The sequence below is a fragment of the Rhopalosiphum maidis genome, chromosome 1 (genome assembly GCF_003676215.2).
Source record: "Rhopalosiphum maidis isolate BTI-1 chromosome 1, ASM367621v3, whole genome shotgun sequence".
NCBI classification, from domain to species: domain Eukaryota; kingdom Metazoa; phylum Arthropoda; class Insecta; order Hemiptera; family Aphididae; genus Rhopalosiphum; species Rhopalosiphum maidis.
Window position 1 is genome coordinate 43,728,719 of NC_040877.1, and position 22,718 is coordinate 43,751,436.

Here is a 22,718-nt window from a genome sequence, read left to right on the forward strand (position 1 = left end):
CGTTAAATAGAGTTTAAATAGGTAATTAAGTCATGAGAGCGCCCTCGTTTTGTGTAGCGTTGGAATGGTGGTCCTATGTGTCGAGACGGTAGTGCGTTGAACCTGCTGACTTATTGTAAAATATGGATTTGAAGAAACTTTCAGCCAACATTTTAACGAGGCCTTAAAGTTTTGGATTAATCGTAGTGTACTTATGTCAAAGTTTCTCACAAACCGTGGAGAATTTGTTGATACATATTCTTGAGTTTTCATTTGAAAATATTTGCAATATTTGTTCCAAATGATGTAACAACATAATATAGTATAATCGTATTAAGTTGTATAATTTATACACGCACAATATACCTCTGACTTCTGTAGTCTGCATTTATGTATAATGTACACAGTGCCCATACTTAAAATATAATAAATAATAATATACATAAATACAATGTACATTAGCTATTCCAACTTCAGCAGTCGTCCTACGGTTTCGTTTATTGCGTTGCATGCAGCGCTACCGGCCCCAAGCAGCATGTCATTTGTCTGTTTTATTTATTTACTGTTTTTATTTCATTTCCCCGACCAGTTTCTACACTAATAATAATATTATGATCTACCTAATGGGACGCGTTAATCACCCTGGCGTGACGTAACGCGTATACATTGAAACGGACAATAATGACAATTTATCTATGCGTACGTGGGTACGCATGTTGTACACCAATAGGTACATAATAGTAATAATATATATCATTGAGTTTTGTCCTAGTCGCCACCGCGCCATGTCCTTAAACGGTCGGCTACACGTCGTTTTCGCCGATAAATGTTGACTTTTTACGCTATCGCATTGTCGTCGTATATAGGTACAATATAATGCGCGCACACACACTCATTTATACTCGTATTATAATAGGTATCGGCGTATAAATAGAGTTCGCGATGGAGACGTTATGTACCGTTAAACGTAAAACCGATTGTTCGCAGACCGGAGGAGAGTTAGTGGGCATGCAGACGATGCCTACTACATTATTACACGAATATTGACAGTTACTTCCGATTCGTTTATTTCGTATACAGTATAATATATACAGATAATTGTTTTAGTACAGCCAACATTCATCATCTCGAAAAGTATTTAAATTTTTTATTTTATATATAATTTCAAGTCCTAACATAACGACATATTTTAAAAAATATAATTACATTTTTTACGATTTTTTTATTGTAACGGTTTTTGTATAAATTTTCTATTTTTTTTTCAAAAACACACATTTTAATTTTATATTCATAAGTAAAATATTTGTATCTATAAATATTGAATTTTGAACGAGTACCTAGTTAATTATAGTTATAAAGCTAAATATCTAAACTATAAATTATAGATTAACAGGTAAAGTGGTGATAAGTATCCCGCAAAATGTTAGTTCACTTATTCACCCATCATTAATTCTTTGAATAATTATACAACTATAAATGAACTATTTGTTATTTCATTATTTGTAAATAAAAATTCTGAGAAAAATATTCAACGATAACTTCAAAATAGTGAAAAATAATGTAAAAGGAATATTTCTAAAAAAAGTCAATATATTTTTAGAAAATGATTGTTTACTATTAAAATAATCACCCTGTTTAATATTACGTATATGATCATTAACGAACTTGCAGAGGTAGGTAAAATATAAATAAAAAAATGATCTGTAATGGTTTTGTTTTATTATAAACATAAAATGTTATCAGGATTATGTTGATTATGTTGTATCAATATAATTTTTAATAAACACTATATACGCACAGAACAATAGGAAATAGCAGCTGATGCGTGATTGAAAAGGAGAATATTATTATGGCTATAAGTTTAAGAAAAAGAGATATAATTACTTAAATAACAATAGATTTGTTCATATTGGCATACATATTATTAGATATGCTATATGAAATATATATATATAGGTAACAGTAAAAAAAAAATGTGTTTTTGAATGTTTTTTGACCTCTCTCTCCTCTCAGAAATACTGACACTACGATACTGCCGTGTACGTTATATAGGTTTCATTCCAGACAAGTCGTATAATATAGGTATCATATTATACTCACAATCATGTTCGGACCGCGGTGATTAAATGATAATTATTATTCGGTCAACCGATATCGCGCGCCCGTTGTAGGTATAATAATGTATAATATATGGAGCACACACGTACTACGACAAATGGAAAAGCGTACATCTTTTCTTATTCGTCGGCTCGTCGCACAATAACAATGATCTACGACACACACACAGAAGCACGTGTACACTCACATATTTTGTTTTGGAATTTAATAATAATGTGCGAAAAAAATAGCGTGTAATACATATAATATATATTATTATATACGTTCCTATTGAACCTATATATTATTAAGGCATATAATAATATACATATCAAACCCACAGGCGCCGTCACCGTCACCCAACCTAACCCTAAGTATTCAAACGGAAATATCATTCGTGTAAGCACCTATACCTCTATATACCGCAAACCACAACTCGCAGCTAGTATTGATACTGTAAGTGTTAATATTATGCAAGAATATTGGGACAAATCAATGTATTGTTTTTTGGTTGTCTATAATGTCTATCATATTATTATTATTATGTGTAATATATTTTTAGTGCTCGTCGAAAGGTCTAATTATGTATACACAGATGGGTTACTATAAGCGTCCGAATTTGATTTTTTACGGGTTTTCTTTATAGAACTAATTCATAGGCTACAGTCAGGACAATTTAAAGTAAATAATTTTTGTTTATCAACATTTCCTGCAGATATAATTGTTATATTATTTTTATTTTCCAGATATTTACAAATAACTTTATGACATCGAACACTATGTATTAAAATATAAAATCAAATTACACGATTGGTATACACCTAAAGAGATGAAAATTGAGCTAATTATATGTACACATGTATAATATATATATGATTTAATAATGCAGTCATTATGAGATAATAAAGTAGGATTAAATAGGCGTGGCAACGGGCGGATTTGTTCGAAGAGGTTCAATGAGTTTGTTTATTTTTCCGAAGTAAATAATTAAAAGAAAAGACGAAAAAAGGCAACGATTAAATTAGTCCAATCAACCAAAAATTATAATTTGTTTTATACTTATATTTTAAATCTATAGCCTTTGCACGTAGTAAGTATCTTTATTTAAAAGACAATAATAAAAAAATTAATTTAAATGCATTCTTAAGCTACTGCTTTAAATATTTAGTACGTTATAAAATTATTATTGCGTGGAATTTTTTTCACATATACATTTACAGAACAATCTATTCATCAATAATAATACTACAGTTCTTTGAACATAACACTATTACTATTTAATATAAGTTGTACGTATCAAGAATGATATAGTTTAGTATCGTTGTACATTAAAATGATGATGCTGTATACTCGTGAACAAAAAGTTCTAATAATTTTTCTTTTTTTAAATAAACATGTTTATGAAAATAAATAAATAATAAAATTTAATGTTAATAAAATTCGTTTATTTAAACACTAACATTTTAATAACAATTCGTGAGAGTACAATTTTATCATATATAATTATATATACACATACGATTTAGCGTAACTTATGGAAGGAGATGCATCAATGGTGTTATATATATATTTAAAGTCACTCACTGTGTATAATTTTCTCACTTTTATTAATGGTGTAATAATAATGCCGAGGATTAACGTAATTACATGTGTTTTTCGAACACGCTCGATTGTCCGTCTGCTTTCTTACATTAAAATATTCACGGTGCATACTCACGCTTGCACACAAATCATAACATTCATAATAAATCATAACAAACATAATGACAAATAATAGAAAACATGCACTTTTATCAATAAAGTTATCATCCGCGGTCAGGTTCGATTTCTGTATACCTACGTGTATATTATATTATAAAATCGAAAATTATATATTATAATATTGTACAGGTGTAAATTCGATTTCAGGATGTGTGTCAGAGTCTTAAGAATCGTCGTTAAAAGGTTGTGTGCACCGGTGCTACCATCATATATCTAACGTTTTGCGGTGAATACGAAGCCTATATTATGCACACTGCACAGTGAAATGGGACCCGAACACTTACACATTTTGTATACTGTAAACTATAACGCACCGCGTAGGCACAGAGGTCCATATTTTATTATATATGTGCGTGTTAGGTATATAGTTTAATCGAATAAACTAGAAGAAAAAAGAAAAACCTATCGCCACACTCGAAAACGCGTTTGGTATTGAAGCGCGTCATATAGGTACGTATTTAGATTACTCGTAGATATATAGGAACATGTTTTGTCGAACATGGCATTACATACACGTGTGCAGTACAATATGAACGTATAAGTATAGGCATATACCTATGCATCATCATTATTGAATAGCGGCGTATATAGGGCGTATATATTGCACTGCAGTTCGACTCGACACATCCGACGAAAGTAAAGTGCACACGACGTATAGGTATTATTAAGACGTATAAACATGTACTATATTATAATGAGAGTATGATGTCGAGTCTGTGTGAATGCGCTACGCGTAAAAAAGAAGCGCCACCGGAATGAATATGAAAAGTGCGTTACAGAATTATTACACTCTCGGTTTTGCAGCGCACAATGATCGCTTACCTATACACGATAATGTTAAAAACCGACCGTTTATAATTTTAATTGGATACGCGTTTTAAAATAATAATTCTTCTCGTTAACCAAAAAAAAAAAAATAATAATAATAATAGCTGTTTGGATGACTATAAACTAAATGTATACTTTATAATATATTAAAACCGTATCATTATATAAAATGGTTCGTATTATAACGATCTGTTATAAAATATATACTTGTATATTCATAGTAGGTATGTTAGGTACAAGTTTAATTTTTGATACATACTTATCACGAGCAGTGCCCATTGGGCACATATAAACTAAAATAATAAAAATAATATCTTCATTTATTTTTACGGTTAATAAAATATTCCTAATGGTCACCCCTAGGGTATAAATGTGAACGTTTACAATTATTTGAATACATATTTTTTCAATTGCCAATATATATTATTATAATTAACTACGTTCAATGATGGCATATATCGTTAATCGCTTCGATAATAAATTGTTGGTACGTGTCACAAGTCGAACTTGACCAATGACCACGACGACGAATATCTACCGTCGAATATAATAAACCTACCAAAGATAAATAAATTACTTAGTACGTTTTTTTTATATAAGAGACACCACATTAGTGGTAATTATTTTTAAAATTAAGTTATTTATGAACATATAAATATCGATTAAGTTTTTCATGCAAGTCTTTAAAAATTGATTATTTAATGAAGTATATTTTAAATATAATTAGGGTCGTGTTATAAATGTAGATAATTTGATATTTCGATCGTTGATACAAAAATAAATAATACATTTTGATTTCATAGTTGTGAAAAATATACATAATATATGTGATCAATAATTAATCAATTATTCGATTATATATTAGTATTTTATAAATATACAATATATTTATTCTAACTTGACAATATTATTTAAAAAAATATTGTTTATTTTTTAAGACATAATAATATATTATGTGACTAATATTATGATATATTAGTAAATATTACATCATCATAATAGTTAAATAGTATAATGTGTTCAAGTAAATGACTAAATGAAAAATTTAAATTAAACAAATCGTATATTTGTTGTGATCAAATAAGAATGAAATTACGTTAGCAGGTCAATTTACGAGGGTATTGAAAAAAATAGTCGATAGGCAAATTAAATCAAAAATAATATTTGTTTAGTATAATTACATAAAAAATACATTTTATTTTCAATTTAATTTTGGTTATTTTTCTTCCGGTTTCTTGTTTTTTTCGGATACTTCACCTCGAATATTTTTCCTAAAACCTACTGTAAATATAATTAAATCTCTGTACATTGATATTATATGTTTTCATTATGTCCCATTAGGTTAAATAGAACATTATGTTTCAGCAGCTGAACGAAACATTATATTTTATTTTTTGCGATACTATATTTCCATAGTAATAAAACATTTATGTTAGTAATTTCATTTATTTCATTATGGTGTAAAACTTATAAACTATAAAAATTATTTTCAAAGTATAAATAACCGATAAATTAATAATATTTGAGGTTTTTTAAGTCTCTCAATAATAACTATAGAAATAAAAACTATTTTTCTTATTGTTTCTCATTTTAAATTGATTTTTTTTTAAGATTGGTTATACAATATAATATTTATGAATATTATAAAGTAACTGGATCTGTTTTTATGACATATTCACCGTAGCCATTGTTGTCTCCAACAATTTGATTTGTAAAAAGTATATCATTTTTATACATTTTTTTTTATACACCAATCGCCACAACTTGATTTATGAGACATGGAACAATTGTTTTTATTTTTCATAACTGTTTTAGTCGGAACTTTTATATGTTTATGTGCTATGTGTATCATACATATGTGTGTGTGTGTGTGACAATTGTTAATATAAAATATATATATATTAAAATGTTTTTAAACACATTCTACATTTTAAATGTACGGGTTTAATAAATATTTTATATTAAATAATAATATACTAATTTTATACATTTATTATAATATAGGTAGTGATATTCCAGAGTGTCTACTTAATAACGAATATTAATTAATTTATGCAGTGTGTACAACTATATCCAACTGATGACCACGGATGATTTCACTTTCTCGACAGAATCCGAAACATTAATGTATTAAATTGAGCAAATGAGCGGTGGTCCACCGGTGAGTAACAGAATAATGATTCATAAACTATAAATAAAATAAATTATTAGCGAACGTATTGAGAATTTCATTAAAGCCGTAATGCGGTGAATCATATATCGATTTACGAAATTCCATATAATTATTAAATAAATTCGAGAGTTCGAAGATAAAACGTCTGTTGGGCGAAAATTATCATTAACATTTTTGAAAATATCACGGAGTTACCGGCAAAGTAGAAAAAACCATCTTCCCGGATGCTGATAATATGTACGTTCATCTGCACATACCTATATACATATTATAGATATATCTCGGTGCGGAATATAATCGTATTAAAGTCGCAGGTAACCTTGTTTCCGACGTTATAGGATTTTATGACATGAATTCTTATAACTTGTCGTGTATATGTAATAACACATGTACATAATATATTATATTGCAGTTTAATATGTATCGTTAACTTCTAGATGGTCGCTGATTATCATTTATATTATACAAAAAGCGAAGGGTCCCTGCCGTCTGTGAAACAGTCCGCTGCAGTTGAACAGAAAGTGCGCGCGTTTCTAATTATCACGTGGAAAAATGTTCTACAGACCTGGCCGGACCTAAAAACGTATTATCCTTTGTTTATATTTTATTATTATTTTCATTTTTCCCCTTCGTTTCAGTACGCGTTTTATAGTGCATAATAATATACGCATAAATACAATAATAATAACAAAAATAATGCGCGTGCTTTCACTGCTGCAGTTTTATGCTATTCAATTAAGACGGCCGAGCCGCCGCCACGCTACCGTACTTGTGGGAAACGCGACGGAAATGCTACCGTTGTAGAATATCTACATAGTACACAAGACGTTTAAGTATACACTCATCGAGTAGCTCTGTTTTGTCAGGAGCGCAGGAACCAGTATAATAATATGTTATATCTACGTATAAATCACAATATTATAATGTTAGAACACTGAATATCGCGGTTTGGATGGAAAAAAACGCGTATGACATACGAAATTATACGACTACACGTAGGGTGGGAAATACTAATAATTATATACATTATATTATATGCGAGCATGCATGTGCTTAAAAACCATAAAATACACACTTAAGTTTTTTGAAAGGTTTAATTAATAAATATCATTTAAAATAAGAAATTACAATTACCTAATTTAAATATTATATTTCATACTATTCCCAAACATCTAGTAAAACTAAAAAAAAATGTTATTTGAATGAAACTAACTTTATTTTTTATTGATCAGGACATATTCACTTACATTGATCGATTTATGAACTTAATTTCTTTGAAAATGTATTGCTTATTTCTTCTTCTATACACGGTGTGCGGATGCCTTTAAATTATGTTATTATAATAATGGATTGTCGTTACTGTCTTTTTAATAACATTATTAAAAAATATGCAGATATAAAATATATCTAGTTGGCCTTTTTACGATTACGCACAACAAATATGCAAATGTTAGAAGTCCTATGTCTTACTAATAATTATACCGCTTGTGCAGGCGATTATAATTCGAACCTCCCATCGTAGTTATTGTTAAAATATGAACCGATCGAGTAAAAAATATTATTAGGTATTTGCACGCGGCTTCGTTCGTCCCGTGTGATCTTTTCTCTAGAAAGCAACGAAATCCAACGGTTCGGAAAAACGCATGTGTGTCATAATATGTATGCGTGCATGTATAACATTACTATAACATTATATGTATACTATTTAAAATGTGCACTTTCGATTAACAAAAATTATGTGTACCATTATAATATATTTTGCACGAAGCACGGGGAATGAGTGTAAAGAAGAAAAATAAGCGAACCGACAACGACTATATATAGCGTATATTATACATACATATTATTATATATATTTTATGTATGAACAGCTGAATGGGTTTATTAAAAACCCCGTGGTGACTCTGGAAACGTGACTGGGAGTGTTTCGTATCGGTTGACCGACCATCAGGTTTATAATATCTCCTATTTATATGTGTATTATCGGCTTGGCGTAATGTTTTTGAAAGTGTATTTAAAATAAAGTACCTAATAATATACCGATCAAACGACGACGACGACGAGGAGGACGTCGTCCAGTTAGAGTGAACATATTTTATAGGGGAAAAAAATATAAATCGTATAGTACTCGCGACGGCGAAAAGGATAACATAATATAATATAATATATATATATATATATTAATAATATCGTTGTTATTGTTATTAAATTATTATTAATATAATCATAAGATCCTGTTCGGAATGCGACCGCTGTTGTTATATACCTACCCTCTTGCGCACTGCGTACTACCTATAATGTGTTATGAGCTATGGGTTCTGCAGGCTGGAGAACGATAAACATCTCATCGGAGCGCTGTCGCCCCGTCGCCGCCGTTATTTACGCGGATTTTTTTTTTCTTTTTGTTTTGTTCCGTCTTTACTAGGTCATTGCGGTTGCACAGTGCAGTTGCGTGTGTAAGACGCGACGGACACGAATGCGGCAGAGCGGTGCGATCTGAAGATAGTAATAAATAAATAAATGAAAAAAAAAAAATAGATAATCGTTTAATTGTGTTTAATTGACTGAAAAGCTCTGCCGGATACAGGTTTTGCCGTGAAATCTCATAATTTTATTTTATACACTTATATTTATATATATATGCGACCTCGACCTTTATAATCAAACGTTATATTTTATTGTGTGTCTTTGCTGCATTGTCGCCGCTACCACTGTATCACGCGGTATAGGATGCGAAACATAATTTAGTCGGACTATAGAAAGCGTTGTGTAGGTACATACAATTATATAATAATGGATAACCGTTTTGGAAATCGTTCAAAGGGGCAAATAGTGCGATGTCGTGTGAAAGGGACATTTCGCCGATCTCTCTGCTTTTCGAGTAAACATGGTCGATAATAATTGTTATTGACATAGGTCGCGATACTTATAAATCGAAAGAAATTGACTTGGATTGTGGTAGGAACAGTGCCTGCTCACATACATACAGGCAAATATATTCGTCATAATTAGCGCGTCATAGCTTAAAAAACAATAAAAATAATTTATGCTTGCGTATTAATCAATAACGTTAAACGGTATCCAATATATCGTCGTCGTTAATATGATATATCGAAGTAGAGGCCACTAGTTAAGACCAAATAATGTAACCAATACCCGTGTTGCGGTGTAGTGGACTGCTGCGCGTGGGAGGTCGGCCGTGGCCGATTGTTTCAAAGCGACGAAACCCAACGCGATTAATCGTAACTATACATATAAAAATATAGTGTTGTATTTTAACAGATAAAAAATGAAATTTCTTTTGTAAACCTATATAAATACTTCACGAGTCTAAGAAAATGTTTGAAAAATTTAATGTTAATTGGCTCAGTACTCAGTAGTTTTCAAGTCTATAAGTTTCATCTAAACGAAATTTAATTGTTATGTAATATATATAAATATTAATTTTCGGTATTTGTTTGAATATGTTTATTGAGATATTGATAAAGCACACTGACAGAAATATTATAAATTATAATTACGACAACAGCGTAAGATGAGTTAAATTCATATTATACAAGTCGACGGAATGGCTATATAATAATTATAAAGGTGGACAAAAAGCGAAATACTGCTTGAGTGAATCGTTTTTAATTCTGATCTTAATAAGTCTGCATTGAAAAGCACTCAAAAATTAAATAATATGCTTTTAATGATAATTATCAATAATAATAATAATATATCACGTGATCATCTTGATCACCCGTCGAACATTATTCATCGTTATATTTACTTGTATGTTTAGTGATACGATACCATGGTTGAGTGTCCACAATCATCATTTAATTACTACAATTCACAATTATTCTCAACATCATGTATAAATCTACAGTCAATATATAATATATTGCAAGTTATGGAAAATTAAGTGTTAATATTTACATATAAATTATTGAAAAAATACTTCCATGACGTAATAAATAATTATACATATTATATATTATATCAAATTTATAACAAAAATTTAAGATATATGTTATTCATTCGTATTTTCCCCACTATCAATTCACCCAAATGTATTAAATGTATGCTACCTTTAACCTTTAGCTTAAAACATTATATAATATATACTCGTCAAGGTTCAAATTTAACCGATGTTTCCATTTGAGGGTTAACGCGCGGTCTGCATACACTAAGTTTTAGTAATTACATTAAACGTTCTACACAGAAGCCCCGTAAAGATTAAACATAGATAAATAGTTCATTTCACTTTTTTTATAGATTGATGGAAACACGTGTGCCTTTCAAAATATATTTTTAACTGATATAGGTATTAATATTTTTTTTTTTATTCGATACGGATAAACATATTTCTGCGAATAGCGCGAACAAACGTGTTACATATCTACGTGACATTAGTTTGTGAAATCGAACCAATAATATTTTTTTATAATATTATATGTATTATCATTGTATCATATATTTTTGAAAGTTTCGAAAAAAAATATTATTGGCGTCTACTCTCGTAAACCGTAGTAGATACGTTTATCAAATTGTTGTCGAAATTGGATACACACGCGTGTAAACCATATAACAACTTTAACCTCCTACACACATGGTAGAAAAAAACATGTATTAGAAAATCTACAGTCTGAAGTGTCAATTATGTCGGAAATTTTGCACTCAAATAGAATCAGTTAATCATTTAAAATTTAACACTTCGTGACATTATACTGTCAACAATGTCTCGTCCGTGTCGTTTTATTTATGTCTCTTGCAGTACAATGGTTCTCGACGCATCTTATAATGTAGTAGCTAGCGCGTTATCCCCGTGTATGGTCGCATAATTTTCAAATTGTCATACTTTACCTGTATGGCGTACGCTGTTTATTAATGTTTTATTGATGAGATGACTGATGAATAAAAATATTTTTCGAAGTTTGAATCAAAATATTTATTTAGGTAAATTCAATGCTTAATATTTATACAATAATATGCAAGTAAACACAAGTATTTTCTACAGTTGTAATTTCTAAGATAATATTATGAATTTTTTTAATGTTCCCTTGTAAAAACGACCATTTATTAATATAATTTGATTTTTTTTGCGTATATATATATATATAATAATAATGTGACATTAACGGTTAATTGGACCCGACGACGACGGTGCACCGCCGACTGTAATAACAGTTTATCCAAGTCCAAAAACTAACAAATTATATACCTCATCCGAGGAATATATCATCGCAGACCAACTTTTGTGGAAAAAAATGTGGTTTGTTTTTTTACATCTTATAATGTTAGCACCGTTATATACGAAGATTTCGAGGTTAAAGAAATTATATGAAAAATATGACAATTTAACGGGAATCTAGTATAATATGATTTTTTCCGAACCTGTTCGCGTTTGGACATTTATACGTATCACAAATGCTTCTGTACCTATCACTTAAAATGATTTAATAGTTGCCGATCGATCGAAATAGATCGTTTCGGGCCGGATGATGATCGACTAGCGAGTGGATCGATCGCGCGAGGGAATAATAAACAAAACTATATCCCGGAAGTCTACGGGGTGAGTCGGTTGGTTATTACCGGCCGTAATACAATAGGTATAACAATAATAAACGGTGTTTACTGTTTATCATACACGTTCAGTACAAATAACTATACAATATTATAATATTATATTGCTATTGCTCGTGTGTACCATTGCGATAGACCGCGTATACGACTGGCATCCGACGGAGATAAAACGTCGTTATGTTATATTGTATAATAACCGTTGACAAATATATCGCGCCTTCCACCGGATCGGGCCGCGCGTCAAGGGCGTCCTAACCACACATCAGTCAAATCGTTTACGCCGCCGACACGTCGGGTTGTCACACGCGTACCTATATATGTAAGTATATATCAGCATGGGTATATGCATATATATATATATATATTATATATTGCAGTGTGTGCACGCGGAGAGGGCGTGGTGTAAATATTTTCTATACACATATAATATTATTATTATTATTATGATATATATGTAATATGTATATGTACGCGCGTCATATTATTCAATTTTTATTATTATTATATTATATTTTATACAGGGTGATCCATTTAACATAAATTAGTAACACTACTCATTATTTTTAAAATATATTTTTAATGTATTTTTTACCGTTATTGTTTTTAAATTTTTTATATTAATTTAACTTGTTACTGTTTGTAACTTTCTTACTTTATCCTAAATTATTTTGTCTTTTTATGTTAACTCTTTTATCACTTGTGCTAATGGTAAATAATTACTTTATATGTTGTACAATTTTTCTAGTTTAAAACAATTTTTATTGTAGCTTATAGTTATAATTAATAAGTATTTACATTTTAGACAATCAGTACTATAGAGTAGTTATACAACTAGGGTTACTCCGCAAAATTTTTGTCTATTACTACGTTCGTATAAACTTTAAATACTTGTATAAGTATATAACTAATGAACTGTTTTTTTTCCAAAATTTGATTTTGATCGATCGAAATACTTTGAACAACATATTCTGCTTGAAATTAAAAATTTATATTGGCCTTTAAAAATGTCAATAATTCAAAAGTGAATAACGATAAAAATAGAAACAATATATTGTTTTTCAAAAACGTGGTTTTCTAACTACTTATGTACCTACATAAAAGGAATATGTTCAAAAACGTTAAGAGTTTTCTGAATTAATGAGTGTCTCACGTTAAACAGATCACCCCGTATATCCTCACATGTGGCCTTTTCACATTAATATACATGTAGTTATATATTTGGACGTATGTGCACGACTCGTCATTGATGGTCAACAACCCCGGTACACGAGCAGGACGAAGTGTCACCCAATGTCGCCGCCGTCCGTTAGTTATAATATAAAATATATTCGCGTGTATGACGAGGTACAATACGCGACGTCACGTGGAAATCATATTATATCTTATACATAATATATTGCATGTAGTATGTTTGTAATGTGTATTAAGGATTCCTGCGGCGGATTTCGCACACATGCACACCGATATGATACGCATAAATTATCGTCTCGTTATTACTATTATTATTATTATCATCATCGCTATCGTTTTATGCGCGCGTACTATTAAATTATAATACACGCACAAGTATTATTACAGTATGTTGTAGATATATTATACTACGTAGGTAGGTATATAAAGTCATAATGTATAATAATATGGCATTTGATACTGTTGCAGTGGCCACTCAGCGACGTTAACGAATGTCTATAACATTTACCAGAATGCAACTTGTGTCTATACGGGAAATTCGGGTCGCTTCGATACAACCTCCGGGTTCGATATTTTTTAATATGAAATCGAAATATATTGAACTATGAGAACGTCGGATTTAAATATTTTTATCTCATTTATATATAGTATGTAGGGAAAACAGTTTTTATAATAGGCATATTTAATGAAACTTCTAGTGAACAAATAGGAAATATGTTCGAAAATAATTTATACTGATATTGTTGGAATACATCTGTAAGTTATAGGTATAAAACGAACGCAATTATGTGACTCACTACGACACAATATTATTATAAATACTAATTGATCATGGGATACTGTATCGAATCACCGACTTCGTCCGTCGTCGTCGTTTATTATAGTATAATATAGTATGATGGTGTGAGGTGACGTAAAAAATAATTTAAACCTATTTTTGTAGAAAACGTATTGTCTGTATTAACACCACCCACAGAATTCAGACATTAAAATATATTGGTTCAATAAATTCTGTGAGTATATTTATATCATGACCGGAAAACGTAGACGACCGCATTGTAATACGGTATTCAAACCAATAATTTTTAAAGCAATATTTGTCTAACTATACAGTGTAAGTTCTATTTATTCATAATCCGGAAAAATGGGAGACCGCATTGGTCGTACGGTATATTTGAACCAACGTTCGCGTGTACCTATATGTACGCGCTTCAGATACACGTCGTCCGATAAATCGTTATCGTTGTCGTCGTATATGTATATAATGCATTGGCACTACCCTTTAAACTTCCAGCACATGTACATATATAGCTACTAACGAGCTGCAGTGTTACGGGAAAATCGTTAAACTCTTTCATCCGCGTGCTGTGGTAGACTTTAAAACGTACAATTATTATATTTTAAATGTTCAGCATGTGCACTGTCTATATACTCTATATAGTAGATCGTAATCGTTTCAAGATCGCGCAACGAGTACATTTCGCATGCATCTCCCTTTTGTGCGTCTGGTCGTCGATTTGGGTCAGAGGCTATTCGTTTTCCCACAACATATATATACATGTATATATATATATATATATATAAAGGAAACAAAACGTGAAAACCGGCGAAAAGGTTTACAGAACACGATTACGATATAGACGGTTTCGTATACACGCTGTGTACGTGTATGCGCGAGTGTGCAGGTATGCGCGTTGGGTGGCTCCAAATATAGGTATTATGCTGTTGCAATCTACTCGGTGACAAGGAGAACGCCGAAAAAACTTTCCGACAGATGAAAATATGCCGTCATCGCCATACCGCGCAAGCCGAAAAAACAATTTACTTCTAGGTGCAAGCGTACATTAGGTATACATATTATATACGCAAATACATAATATTATACTATTATACTTATATGGCGAGCGCATATATGTAGAAAGCGATCGCGTCTGCCAGTTAAGGGCAGGCGACCGGTTTAGTGAAAAGTGAAATTATTGCGAGGGAAACAATATCAAATCTATATAGGTACGCGTACGCATACGCATACATACCGGCTATAGAGGTGATGTATACGTACATACGTATGGAAAATTTGTTTGAGTTATAATGCAATTAGAGAGTGTAAATGGATATATTCATGGGTGTTCGGATACATGATACACAATTGTATACATACGGTTAATATAATAATGACAATATGCGTGCACGGGATAAGCAGCAGAATGCACTATTATACTTTCACTCGAAAATCGAGTGATTTGAAAAAAAATAAAACTAGATCTGACCGCATTATTATTATATTTTGTTGTGTCCATTTGTACAAATATAATTTTATACTTTTATTTCATTAGGTACATATAATAAATTATATATATAATATACATGTATATATACAGATAATATTATGCCTACTCGAATAGATGGAAACGATTGAAATCTCGGGAATAGGATAAAACGCCTGTGAACGCTAAACCTTAATTATTAAATAAATCGAGTAAGATTTTTTGTTAGATTATAGTTTAGTCGAACCCTAACTTGTCCTCCGTGTTTAGACAGTGGAACGAGTCAAGAACAAGGTTACTATATAGCGTATTGTGTGCGTAGGTATATAGGAGGTACCTATACCTCTTAAATGTGTATTATAGAAGCTGTTATCCACGGCGCGGCGCTGTGATTGGCGACTGTTACAGTGGCGTCTATAAGGACTTTACCGATAATCGATTTGTTATTCGATGACAGTCATTATAATAGACTGTAATAGTCGTCGCGTTAAACTTCACTCGTATATTCACGTACGCACGTCGTTGACGATTAAGATTATCTAATTACGACGATCGCAGCACCGTGTCAATGTGTCGGAGACTATTCTATTCTAATTTTAAACTTATTATATTATCAAGTAGCCGAATTAATTCACTGCTTTATATTATTAGATAGTCTGCATTGTTCGGTATTAATTACATTTATGCTACATTCGTGTTCGGTTATACATTGGAAAAAAGAAAATTGTAATGGTGTTTAAACGGTAAAGCGAGTGTAGGGTTTCAAAACGAAAATAAGCGTAATACTTTCACATTTGGGTAATTGATGCGAAAAGTCAAATTACTATTATATTGTTATAAGTGCTTCGATGTTATGTACATGTTATATTTGCATGCGACATCTGGGTGTCGTTTTACGGTTCACTTTTATTTTTACATTCGTGTATGGTAGGCGGTAGATGTAATATATACATTGTAATTTTTAAAATTAAACTAAATCAAATTAAATACTTTTTATATTATTTCGGATATAGTATTATATAGGTGCATGAAATGAAATTATTTGATCAGCGAATGACTTATCACTCGTGATACTCGACTATACTGTTAAGCGAGTACATCAAGACTATGTAGGCGAAAACGCTCACGCGCGTTCAGTACTCGAATCAGACGAATAGTTTACATTTGGATCAATACATGATCACGAATATCACTGAAACAGAAGACACCTTAATGCAAATTATCTGAGTGGAATGATACATTGGACTATTAAACATATAGAATCAATATGAATAGACGTTTGGACACGCTGTAAAAACGTATTACAATAAAAAGAAAAAAAACATACATCGCCATAACAAACTGAGAATCATATATAAGTAATATGCAACATGCATATATTATTACATATCATGTAGAAGTGGAAAAAAACTAATGGTAGTAATGGTACGATTCATTTCAAAATTGACAGATACAAAAAAAAAATGGAATATTGAATTAAAATCTCTCCCGTTGACAGACAACCCAAAATAAGGCAATGTGTTTTTTCTTAGATAATTTTATTTTAAAATTACAATTTATAATGATCGTGTTGGATGAAGTTTGGATATTATAAAAAACAGTCATATTACTCATATTGTATACATATTTTTTATTAATAATCATATAGTAATAATATGTATTGTTTTAATATAAAAAAATTAATTTTTAAACTCGATTTTTATTCTAATATAATTGACTAGAATATTATTAACAAACCTAAACAGTATAAAAAATGTATTTATTGTTTTAAATATTTATTAGTGGTTTAGAAGTAAAATTAACAATTTTATTTATGGACTTAGAGTTGTGTATTTAATTTACCTATTACAGTTTTGTGGTGTATAAAAATTTGTTCTTGTTGAACTTAGTAACTCCTTAATATAATAATACATTATAATGTATTATACTCAATAAAGCAAATGACAAAAATCACGAAATTACGTAATATGATTTCAAAACAATAGATCGTTTGAGAAAATCATTTAGTTAAGCACAAAAATCGTTGTAAACAATTTTTCGTCAACTCAATCAGTGGTCATTAAATGTATTATTTGTGTACGATATATCTACAATCTACCTACGTGATACTAGCATAGTATTATATTATCTACACGAGAGTATAAAAAGAAGGACGATTGAGGAAGACTTAATGACTGTTAAGATTTCAACGATTTCATGTACACCCAGTCATAAACCTACAGATAATGTATGTTTTTTCTATACACGACTCAAATATATATAATATATATTGACGTATGTGGATAAAACGCTTATAATAATACGTTTGTGCCTACATGACTTTTCCATTCGTCGGAAACAAACACTATACCACCATATCGGTTGAAGTCACCACGAGTAAATAAATTTCTTAAAACAATGAACTATAAAATGTACATATTTATTATCGGCGTGGGGTTTTATTTAATACTCACGATTACTTTTGAATTCTGTAATTGTTGAAATGTCGGCAAAATTAAGTACATATAGGTATATGTGTGTTTCTATACGTACATACAATAATTTTATCTATAATTCATTAAATTTTTCTATTTAACAAGTACCACGGTCGCTGCAGTACAGACGCGGCCCTCGATTTATTAAACACTTCATAATATTTTAATATCCACGCGTTAAGTAAGCACATGACGTATTATTATAGCCCTGACCGAAATATTTCAATTTTGCTATTCATCAGCAAATTTTACCGCGCGGCCGTTTTGATTGTATACCTATTACTATCATCAGTGCGTATTGATTGCTCGCGTCCATCCGAACCGATGTAATACGCATAAGTACGTCAATAATATAAATTGGTTGTGGCCTGTGAGAGATCGGTACACGGGTTTGCGCATACGGATCATATTTACCCATGATGTAACAAGCCAAGGCTTACAGGAGTAGATATATTCATTATCTCTGTACTATATTTACATTTTTTTCAATGTATTTGTAGTAAATTGTAAAGAAATTTATTGAATGAGAAAAAAATAAATAAAAAATGTGTGCACATTGATCCCGCGTAAACGGGATGGTTATTATAAGTATTGAACTCTGCGGGCACCGGTGGATTCGTATCGAAATATTTTTACGTATAGCTAACGAAAAGAGTTAAAAAAAAAAAAAAGTCGAGAAAAACACCGGACCAGAGACGAAATAATCGAAAATCGTATGCGTTTCAACGTAAAACGTAATCTTTGCCTAATACCCAGATCATTACACGGTATTAGTTACGACGATTAAACATTATAATATTATATATTGCGATATTATAATCATACGAAATTTGTAAATGATAATACACATTATAGTCAGGCAGACTGTGCGTCCCGAGGTTGCACTTACCTGTTGCGGATGCGGATGCCGTAAGGGTTCCGGGGTCGTACCACAGCTACAGGCGGCGGTGAGACGTCAGTCGTCGGCGGTCGGTGTTCGGTCGCGGGTCATGCGCGATATCATTCAGACGTAAGGATTTTATTAATTTTTTTTTTTTTTTTTATATAAAAATGCGTAAGTATCGTTCAGTCAGTTGATGACAACGGTATATTATGTCGTATGATGTGCGAGGTATAACAGAAATGAATCGTATGATTATTATACTAATATAGTAGGTATATGTGTTACAGAGGCGACGCGGATATTATTCGGCGTATTCGACGACCGTCGGTCGTTCGCGGACGAGTGATACCCGGCCGGGCGCGCCATCCTGGTTTTTACCCGTGTCCGCGAGACGGCCGCGCCTCCCACCCCGGCAGCGACAGGTAAACGGCGGCGGCAGGACGCGCGCGTATATTACAATAATATTATCATGCGTTCCGTCAGACTTGTGAACGCGCTTTTTTTCCTCTTCTTCTGCAACTATTGTATGCCTACTATATATGAGATATTGTGCTATTATAGTACCACCGCGATTTTCCCTTCCTTCCGGCCAGTTTTTTCCATGCGGACTACACGTTACACAAAACATATTATCACGATACATTATCTCCGTTTCCCCGACACTTTCCCCTTCGTCGACGGCACGCGCGGCTTGTACGTATACCCATTACATATAATATGTACATGCCATCTAGTATAATATATTTTATCGTTCCAATTATATGAGACCGTCTACCGGTGGAAATTTTCCGTATAATTTTTTTTTCCACCTAGTTCGGCGCCGCCACCGTCGTCGTGACTCGTGGGCGTGACGACCCGACGTCGAGGAGTCGAGTCCCTTCGAGAAATTCGTTCCGACCTTGAGCGGCCGGTTCATTCTAGCTGATTCTGCAGCGCACATATACTGCGTATCATTTAAGTACCTATATAGGAATAGCGAAAGTCGTCATCCGATTATTTAATTGCCAGATAATTTAATTTAATGAAATATGTTATTAAAACCATAATAATATATTATATATGTATTACAAGAAGGTGTCTTATCGAGATGTGCGTCTAATCCTCTTCTCTCCGTATTTGGTACATCATTCAACTCCTATATCTGTATACACGTCAATGACTCGTTTTCGGTTAAGTTTTTTCCTTTATTGTACGTTACTTTCGCGAGTGTATTATGCGCTGTTCGTATTTTATGCCACGAATCGAAGCGATAAATTTATTAAAACATATTTTTAAAAGTTTTTTTTTAATAAAGTCAATATTGTTGCTTGTAAAAAACTGCTGCGGTAAAATATAAACAATTTTGAAGTTTGGACAGTCGTATATGTAAAAAAAAAAAAGGAAAATTATAATTTTTTTGAGATATTTTAATGTTGTTGGGTGCGTTTAAATGCAGCTTGAATATCTGTAATACAAAAATACCTACACTATACGCCGTTTTGGAAAACATTACTATTTTCACATCCGTGAGTGTTTAAAAATATGTCTTTCACGACAAGAAGTATCTCATTGTGTGTAAATCCTATCAAGCATTTCATTTCTATAACATTAATGCATTAAGGACGCATCAGCATTCATCGTCTACGTTTTGTCCATAATTTTAGCTTTCTTAATTATCACTCATAAGTTGAGAATAATCTGAATTTAATTAAATGCATTCATATAAATTATAACTATTGTTAAAATATTTTTAATATTTTTCCATTGCAGTTGGTTATATAGAAATGCATAAGTAATTATTAATCATAGTGCGAAAACTATAAGCGTGGAAAATTATTTATCCAAAATGAACGAGATATTTTAACGATTGCTGATTGATAATTCATTTTACTACGAGACGTATATCTTTTCTTTTGCAGTAATGGCGAAGAATATAATATTATAAATTAAAATATTAATAGTATATTTGAATAAAATAACAATAATAAAATGACTCTATATTCGATTTTCTCTGTGCGGAACTTTAAATACCTAGTCAATATATTCTAATTTTTCAGAAATCGAGATTAGATAAATTGATTTGAACATATCCATTAAGCTATAGTAAAAATATTTTATTATGTATTACTGTAATTTAATAATATAATACGTAATACAATAATTGGAGTATGATTTTCTACACTGTATTAAACAACTTTGACTCTCAGTACGGGTCATTAAAATTCGACAAGTCTTAATGAGTTTTATAGTTTACAACTATGTTTACATAAAACTGGTATTTTTGTAACTATGTATGTTATTTTTGTAGTGTAAATTAATTTAGAAAAGAGAAAATTAATTTGCTGTCATAGTTTACTTGATTTAAATTATTTAAAAACTGAAAATTTTCTCTCAAACGTCTTATAATTTTTTTTATGAAATTCCCACAATCCTTTTTCAAATCATAATTTTAGAAATTATAGTACCTAGTTTTACATTTTTAATAGTTTCAACAATTTTTCCAGTCTTGGACGTTAAATCAACAAACTTGAGCTATATAATTATAATACAATTAATAATGTCAACTTTTTGTTATACTCGTAGTTTTAATAAATAATTAATAAAATAATTTAATAATAATAAAATTAAAATAAATAATTAATTAATAATAATAAATATTTAAGAAGTTAGTGAAAAAGGTGATTTAAATTGAAAATTTCATTGACATTTTAAGATATTATTAGCCACAAACTATATCAATGATATATTATTATATAGAACAAGGCTAATAACGTGAATAATTCTTTTTGTTATAACTCAATTATTATGATTTGGTTCGACATCTGATAAAGTGATAACACCAAAGAAAACAATTTACTACGTAAAGTGATTTTTTAGTTAACCTAGATATTCTTCACATTAAGAGGAAACAATTATGCGAGAATAAAGTGATATTGTGTCAACTAGAATGTAGAGTGGATTAAACGTAACCGTGAGACGTCCTTAATGACTTTAGGAGACGTTGTAATTTATGACTGAAGTATTACGGATTGGAATTACAAAATTAAGTTTTTAGAATAATATTTTTTTTTACTAACTGAAATAACCTTGTTATGATATATTCAGTAATGAGCATTGTTGTAAGGTTTTGTTTAATTTAGTTTAGTTAGTACATTTTTATCTGTTATTTTTTTATTCAGAAAATATCTTTCATTATCTTTGATATTTTATGATACTCACTATTTTAATATTTAGTATTACACTAACGATTTTTTTTATTTCACACCGTCACTTATTTTTAAAGTTTAAGGTGCTCATCAATGAATGAGTTTTCCGCGTCCAGTTAAAATGTATTAATTTATATCATACATGGATTGAAATAAAAATATTAAATCTAGATGGGATTTTAAATTTATCATAAAGATAATAATATATGAGGATTACTCGGAATAACTCTCAATTAATTTCTATATTACTAGAAATATTGATATTTAAGAAATTATATCAATGCCTAGTACATGTTATTATTTTCTAACGATACC

The 22,718-nt window shown here is 30.7% G+C and overlaps 1 protein-coding gene across 1 annotated transcript in view; it reads right to left on the bottom strand.

The window, feature by feature from the left end:
* The window catches only part of LOC113548234 (bromodomain-containing protein 4), a 38,336-nt gene extending 18,789 nt beyond the window's left edge, over window positions 1-19,547 (bottom strand). Inside the window, 1 exon segment of the mRNA XM_026949009.1 lies at window positions 19,225-19,547. The gene's annotated coding sequence lies outside the window, so the exon portion shown is untranslated.
* Window positions 19,548-22,718: the final 3,171 nt, after the last annotated feature.